Below are 8,475 nucleotides of genomic sequence, written 5' to 3'. Positions count from 1 at the left end.
TCCCTGCATTTCCTTTGTCTTTCCAAGGCATGATGATAATATAAGATAATTCCCAGTAACTGCAGAGTGCTGCATGTCATTTCACGCAGGCCGTTTAGTAACTATGTCGGGCAACCACACAGCAAACCCTTTTAATTACAAGATGTAATAGCTTTCATTACTCTGCTTCAGGCTCTCTAGTTAACCTTGAACTAAAGGTTCATCCTTAAAGCTTTCATTTGTCCCCAGGTGTGCTCCGTCAAGATGCCAAGGCTACAGGGACTCTGGCTGTAGGCTCCCGGAGCTTCAGACACATGGGGATGCTCCCTCATCTCTCTGCTGGGTACCACAGCCTGGGCTGCAAATGCTGCTTGGATCCACTGGGTTCTGCTTATCAACACACCACATTCTGTTACTTGTGGACTCCAGGAAGCCAGTAGAAATTTAATTGTTGATGACTCAGCCCCCACTGAGGAATAATTAACAGAGCTTCCCTAACAGTTCATTTAAGCAAATACATGCATACCTACATATATTCATTGTCAGTAATACCGAATTTGGGGTTACTCTCCCCTCTAGCATTCTTTCGGATTCTTCCTCTTTAGAGAATGGTGACTCATGTAGCCATGTGTGGCTAAGAATAATGTATCTGCTGCATTTAGCTACTGAGAATCGTACACCCGCTAAGGTCTTACTTGTGCCCTCTTTTTTTTCTCATCATCCTAGTCACATGTTATCTGCTGGAGTCCTCTAAGCTGGGGCTGTTCCATTTTCTACCCTAGTATGTGTCAGGGCTATTAGTTCCTTTAGCAGGGTTGATGTGCTCATTCCCAGTGCATAGTCAGTACCTTTGATGGTAACTACTCAGAAGTCAATTTCCAAATATGCATAACAAATTGTATTTATAGTTCTTGTCATTGTTCTTCCTAATTTGCTAGGGAAGACATACCAAGACTTGTAGAGAGAGACTCTCCAAGGCCCTCTGTGAATGACTGCCTTCAGGTGCCCTGGCTTTTGACAGTGGGAGAATGACTGCCTTCGGGCCTGGACTGTACTATGGGGAGAAACTGGATCCTGTTGTGCAAAAATGGATCACTTCACCGGGAGCTTTCTATAGCTACAACACCAGCGGCCTGTTGCTTAACTATTTCATGACCACATACATGTAGGCCACCATAGTTAGGTGGAAAAGAAACCTCAACCTTTTCTTTTTCTCCCTTTCTTTTCATGGGGCTTAGGGGTATGGGCAGTGACAGAGAGTATAAGTGGAACGTTTTGATCCACATTAGAAAAGTTTTATTTTATTTAAAAGCTGCATTTTAAAAGTCAAAATATTTCACATGGCAGAGAAATAACAATGTGGTTTTCTTGACTCTAAAAAGTCTCAATATTTCTTGTTTTCATAAAGGCTGATAGGTAACAATACCCTGCCTTGGAGTCCTGAGTTCAAGAGACATCCCAACAAACATGTCCTAATCTACTTCTCCTTCAGCACCAAATTCTTCCCAATAGGACTCTTCTCCCAACTTCTTGTCTTGTTTTAATACTCCCCTGGCCTGAATTTAGAGAATCTTCCTCAGCTCCTATTCACAGGCCCACACCCCCCCACACACACACACCCACACCTTATCAGGTAGCAAAATGCTGTATTTTTTTTAACTGTAAGACAGTAAAGATATATTCAGTTAAATACCTAGTGTAAATTACATATTTACCCACAAAATGACAGGGATTTGTTTGAGCTGGGATTATTTTACATCAGCAAAGTAACTTATTATCCCAGGATTATTAAATCATTCCACTGGCTCTTGATGGCATCAGAAAAAATTCCTGAACATCAACTGTAGATCAGACTTAAATTTAAAATGTCCATCATATAACTGACCTTGCATGTGGGTATAGTAACAAAGATCTCCAACTGAAAGCAGTAAAATTTTATAGATCTGCTCATTTGCTGCTTCTTATCACAATCGGGACAATAATGTGACTTTGAGCCCTAGATGATTATCAACTGTTTGTTACAATCTGAATGCGTTATAATTGGAAAAATAATAACCTTTGATGGAACATTTTTTTTTCCTTTGCTTGGTTAAATCCAGTTTGCTTCATTAACAAAATCTTCGGAATTATGGAATCACAGTAGAGAGACTGGGAATCACCACTATTGCTGACCCACAAAATAGCTCGTGTCTATCACAAGTTCAATTGCAATTGCCCTAGTTGACTTCCTTTCCTTTTACTTGACTGTCATGGAAGACTTCTTACTAGGTTTCCATCCTTTTGCCTCTCTTGGTTACATACACTTCTAGTCAATCTAGATAAAAATCTAGATAAAGAATCTAGATAAAAAATTTTCAACACATCTCTATTAAACATCCTGAGTATGAAATTCCTTGCCTTGGCATTTAAACCCTCTGAAACCTATCTGCAACTTGTATGCTAAGCCTGAACTCCTATTACTGTGGGACTCCCACAAAATGTGTCAGTGAAGCTGTACTGATTGCTACTATTCATCATAGTGGTTAGACATCATCTTCTGGGTTGTGGACTCCATGAATTCAAATCCTGACTCAGCTGTTTATTGGCTATGATGGTAAGCAAGCCCTTTAACCTCTTTGAACCTCATCTCCTCATTGGCAAAATTAAGAAAGCTCAAAATAGGGCACCTGGGAGGCTCAGTGGGTTAAGCCTCTGCCTTTGACTCAGGTCATGATCTCAGGATCCTGGGATTGAGCCCTACATCAGACTCTCTACTCAGCAGGGAACCTGCTTCCTCCCCCTCCTCTGCCTGCATCTCTGCCTACTGTGGTCTCTCTCTGCCAAATAAATAAATAAAATCTTTAAAAAAAAAAAAAAAGCAAGCTCAAAACATTAGGCATCTTTATTACTATTCAAAGTGCCCTTCAGTTCTTGCCTCTCCAATATGCTCATCTTTTTCTCTGGGAGAAAGGTTCTCCATTCTTCTTCAGACTTTGTAGGGTAATGGTTCTCTGAGCACTGTCTCTGGAAAAGCACTATGAGAATCACCTGGAAACTTGTTAGAAATAAAAATTTTCAGGCTCCACCTCAGACGTCCTGAATGGAAAATGTTGAGTGTGGTGCCTAGCAATTTGTATTTTAACACATCCTCAGATAATCCTGAAGCACAGTCAATTTAGAGAATCCAGATGTATATCAAATGTTATCACCTAGTTTTTTCTTATCCCTCCCAGGGAGCCTGACCTCTCCTGACCTCTCTTGCCATTCAGACCCAGAGAGCACTTTGCACTCTCCCTTAGCATTTACCTTCTTTGCATTGTATTAACTAAATGTGTGTGTTCACCTTGTTTTCCCCCTTAACCTTGCCAAGTTGTGAACATTTTACCAGGAAGAATTTTGCTCACTAATCTTCAAATAGGAAGCAGGGCTTAACAAAGTTTCTTTCAAATATTTGTTTGGCTGAATTGAGTTAAATTATCTTAGTGCTCAAGGTATTAGAAACTGAATGAAGCACTCAAAATAGAAAGAAAACTTTCTTTTTAATAACTGTTAAGAAGTTCCCTGCTGGAAAATAGAGCAGCAACACAGATTAAATGCTTCAGGTTCTTACTGAAAGCGGAGTTTCAAGATAGGCAGAGGAATAAAACTTCTAACTTTGCAATCACCTCCTCATTCCTTGTTCTGTAGTGTGAGCCATTTTTCAAACATAATTTTCTAGATGCATGATGATGACGGGGTTAATGTAATATCAAGGTTTGAGGCAAAATGAATGTGCAAGCTAATATTTCCAGGTAAGTGCTTTTTGTTTTATCTGCTTATAAAATAACATATATAGGTTTATTTGTGTTTCCCACTTTGCTGAAGTAACTTTGAACTTAGGAAAGAAGACAAGCTTGCCTACTGAATTACAAATCCAGTTAAAAGATGCATAGTCTCTATAGTTTCTGTGTGCATGGAGTTTGTCATATACAAAAAAAAAAAAAGAGAGAGAGAGAGTCCTATTTGCTATAATTTCACTCACTCATTAGTACCAAGAAGCACTTTTGAAAAAGAAAAAACTAGTAGCTACCTAGACTTTTTCAAATTATGCGTGTAGTTTTATATATATATATATATATGAAATAATTATGAACAGAATGGTCTTTGATTGGATACTAGATATCCTCTGATAGTGGGGCAATCATTGAGCACAGCCTAATTTTCAAGCAGTTTTTAAGTTAGTGTGACTTTTTTTTTTTTAAGATTTTATTTATTAATTTGACAGAGAGAAATCACAAGTAGACGGAGAGGCAGCCAGAGAGAGAGAGAGAGAGAGGGAAGCAGGCTCTCCGCCAAGCAGAGAGCCCGATGCGGGACTCGATCCCAGGACTCTGAGATCATGACCTGAGCCGAAGGCAGCGGCTTAACCCACTGAGCCACCCAGGCGCCCCAAGTTAGTGTGACTTTTAAAGAATGTAAAATGAACCCACTGCTATTGGTGAAAACTTGATTTCTTTGAATCTAGTGCTTTTAGCTGTGCTAGTTACTTTCCTTGGAGGCAGCTTTAACAAATGGATACACAGCCTGAACTCTTATGTAATCAAAAGCAGTGGTAACCTCCAGTTCTAACTGCATCTAGGAGATTGTTGGTTTTCTCCCCTTTGACAGAGATTCACGTACTGCTGCCCTGTCACATGGGAGCGACAGACTATCTGAGGCAAAATGCAGGTCTCTCCCATCTTTCAAACTTCTTCACCACCTTCGTACCTAACTTACTTCACTCATTATTTGAGGGAAAAAAAAATAGCCACTTTAAAGTATAAAGAAGTGCTAAGTTACAGATGAGCCCAGGCAATATGACTTTTAACAGGTACTTTTTCTTTTTCTTTTTTTTTTTTTAGGAGTTATTTATTTTACAGAGAAACAGAGACTGTGAGTGGGGGGAGGGGCAGAGGGAGAGAATCTCCAAGCAAACTTCCTGCTGAGCCTGGAGCCTATATGTGAGCCTCCATCCCATGACCCATGAGATCATTACCTGAGCTGAAACCAAGGTTTGGACACTCAACCAACGGAGTCACCCAGGCACCCATACTTTTTTCTTTTTTATCCTATTTCTGAAGTCCTCAGCTTTGGAGATTATTCTAAAAGGGTCTAGAAAGCTCTTGGAAAATTCTCAGAGACACCTAAAATGTTCTCGGAGGACTCTGCTTGTTGTGGCTGGTTATGCAGCAAGATGAGAGCAGAGATTTCAGAGAAGGCCTGCTCCTGAGTCACAGAATGAATAATTAGCACACAAAACTCTCTTCACCTGCTAGTAAACGCCAAACAATAATTAACAATTCCAGAATATCCTCACACTCAGTATAGGGACACCCAGTTTTCTCAAAAAAAAAAAAAAAAAAAAAGAGGGGTGGCATGAGGGTAGGAAGGAAGGTAGGTCATGAAATCACAACAGCTTTCTTATGCGAAAGAACACGACAGAAAATACAAACACCATCAGAGAGATCTAAGAAGAAAAACAGAGGACAAGAGCAGAGACGAACCTTGAAAACAAGACAAGGTTCTTGTTAGTGGAATGAGCCAGACACAATAGGGGGGATATTGTAGGATTCCACTGAATATCTACAGGCACCTAGAAATGGCCATTCATTGAGATGGAAAGTAAAAGAGGTGTCCCTGGGGACGGCTGGGAGAGGAGAATGAAAAGTGAGTGTTGAATGGGCACAGGGTTTCTTTGGAATGATGAAAAAGTTTGGGAAATGGGTATTGATGAGGGTAGCACAACACTGTAAATGTACTTAATGCCACCTAATTATACCCTTGAAACTGGTTACAAGGGTAAACTTTGCTATGCACATATTTCCACAGTAAAACATATATACATACAATGAAAACAAGCAAATGCAAAAAGCAAGCATGAGACACCGTGTGACACAAAATGACTGATGCTACCTTGTCATGAACCTAGAGAAAAGAAAAAAGAATTCTCAGAATAAAAGGAATTCAACTAGATTCTCATCTGTGAGGATGATATCATGTTTTCCATTGAGGAAAAAATAATAGACGATCAAATAACAGAAGAGAAAAACACCCAGGATTGAGTAGTGCTGTTTCTGAGATGGAGAGGAGATAAGTAGAACAGGTTATAATATCCTGTCTATGTATGATGGTTTTACTAAAGTTAATGTATTCCTTAGGCTATCATCCTTACTTGTGAAGAGGAAAAACAAGGAAGAAAGAGCCTGTCCCTGATAAACAGCGAGTTGGCTGGAGGGAATGAGAGTCTTTTCCACCAAGTCCAGGGATATGGCATTGGAGCACAAATGGTGAAACTGTTTAAAGTCCAATAGAAAGGCAATAAAGAACAAAATTAGAAAATCTGGCCCTGTATGGTTTGTCCAACACTTGAAAGATTCAGTCATTTCATAATTCACACATCTTCAGAGACATTTTAAGGGCTCAGCATCTAGCGAGAGAAAGTGATTGGCAGGCATGCTCGGGGATCACAGAAAAGGATTCACTTAGTTAATAAATATAATTTGCTATAAAAATACCTCTACTGTATGTATCACTGCAGCATTTCTTCAAGGGTGACTGCCTGACCAGCAGCAAGGGCATGTCCAGGAGACCAGCTGGAGAGGCCAATTCCGGAGTTCCAACCAGAACGACCACCTCAGAAACTCTGGGAGTGGGGCTAGCAATCTGTGCTGTGATAAACTGGACAGGTGATTCCAATGCTACATTTTGCATACCCCCACTTTAGGAAAGAATTGGAGCCGAGGTAGTTGCCTGCAGGTGATTAACCAAACTGAACTGACCTGAGGGAGGACCATGGGCAGGTCTTTGGCAGGAGGCAGCTGCTGGAGAAAGAGGGAAATGCACTACATACAGTCTGTGGGGGTGTATTTTCTTCTCCTTTTCCTGGAGGAGTTCTTATTTGCTTCAGGGGAACTAGGTGTCTTCTGCATCTGTGAGTAAAGCAAAGCTGTCGGAGTTCTGGATGGTGATTCTGCCCATAACACAGGCACAGAGACTCTTCCTAATTTCAGAATACCTGCTTCTTCTGTCCCTCTGCATTTCTCCCTATTAGAAATGTATCTGCAATTTATTGTGTAGATTTCTTCAAATCCTTCTCAATGTACATTCATAGCTCATGACTGTCCATGAGTTAGACCCACTTGTTACGACTATCCAAGAATTTCTACATCATAGCGGCTCATTTGGAGATTTAAGGAGTCTCATTAGATGTGTGGGAACTTTTTGCTTGGTTTGTGTGCTTTTGTTGGTTTGTTTGTTTCTGTCTTTGCTCTTTTTTTCTGTCATGGAATGTCTGAAACCAATGACCATATTAAGCTGATAATAAAGCCCTCTGTCTATATTTAGGCTTGAAAAAAAAAAACTCTTAACCTCAAATGCTGTCAAGTGATAATATTTTTTAAGTCCATGCAGCTATATTTCTTTTATAACATCTTGAGTGAACATTAGAACTTTTCCTATGTGTCAAAAGCATTCTCCCTTTTCTCAAACTGGACTGAGAGTCTAACTTAATTCTATATCGTTATGCCGGCAGCCTGCCCCTCCCCCCTGCTGCCAGCCTGCCACCTTCCCTGGTGTGCAGGCCGCTTTCAGAAAGAGCAAGATTCCCCTCTCTTCCTTGGTTCAGGGCTTATTTCCCCAAGCATTTATGTCCCGCCTCACCTCCTGTCGTCCTGACCTGTGCGATTGCCTCTTCTCTGGAGCCTGACAGGAATTTCCAAACTGACATTACTGTGGTAATGTAAGGGAGGAAAAATTCTCCTCTACCCCTTTAGGATCTCTGGCTGGGCTTAAGAATTAAATAGATACAAGGCAGATGAACCAGAGAAAAGCATGTACATTTTATTAGAAACTGACAAATGCATGTGGGGAGGGAGAGTGGACTTCACGAGACAATGAGAAGCTGAAGAAGTGACTGGAGCAGAAAGCATTTATACCTTTTGGACAAAGAAATGGTAAGTTGTGGAAAATAATAAGACAATGTGGTCTGAGCTGAAGGCAGGAGGTTGTGGAAGTACAGGGAGAGACAGGGAGAGGTCTCTCTCTTATCATCTCTTATCATCTCAGATAAAATGAGCTTAACTGAGTCCGTTTGTTTGCACAGCTCCGTTTCAGTGTTAATCCCCAGCCTCTGTCCCTAAGAGATGGTTTGTCTCTTCCTGCTACAGGGAAGTTATCTTTTTCATGGCCTGTTTTTAGGTGGCTTGGTCAGTTAAGAGTCTGCCCTTGGCTCAGGTTATGATCCCAACATTCTGGGATCGAGTCCTGTGTTGGGCTTCCAGCTCAGCCAGTTTACTTCTCCCTCTCCCTCTGCCTCTCCCCCATGACTCATGCACTCTCTTGTTCCCTCTCAACAGATTTTTTTTTTTAAATCTTAAAAATAAAAAAAAAAATAAGAAAAGGCTAAGTCAGAGAGCTCTTCCTGCATCTGCTGTTTTCAGGTGCCTTCTGCTCAAAACAATTCAGATTCCAAAATGGCATTTTAGGGGGAAGCATGTCCTA

The 8,475-nt window shown here is 40.7% G+C and overlaps 1 long non-coding RNA gene across 1 annotated transcript; it reads left to right on the top strand.

The window, feature by feature from the left end:
• Positions 1-3,575: 3,575 nt before the first annotated feature.
• LOC309860843 lies at positions 3,576-6,315 on the top strand. The gene is made up of 3 exons (XR_014309664.1): positions 3,576-3,749; positions 4,839-5,019; positions 6,135-6,315. It is a non-coding gene; the product is annotated as an uncharacterized lncRNA (long non-coding RNA).
• The last annotated feature ends 2,160 nt before the right edge of the window (positions 6,316-8,475 follow it).

This window comes from Mustela nivalis (assembly GCF_964662115.1).
Source record: "Mustela nivalis genome assembly, chromosome: 3".
Classification (NCBI taxonomy): domain Eukaryota; kingdom Metazoa; phylum Chordata; class Mammalia; order Carnivora; family Mustelidae; genus Mustela; species Mustela nivalis.
Note: the sequence above shows the minus strand (reverse complement) of the source record. Positions and strands in the feature narration are given on the sequence as shown.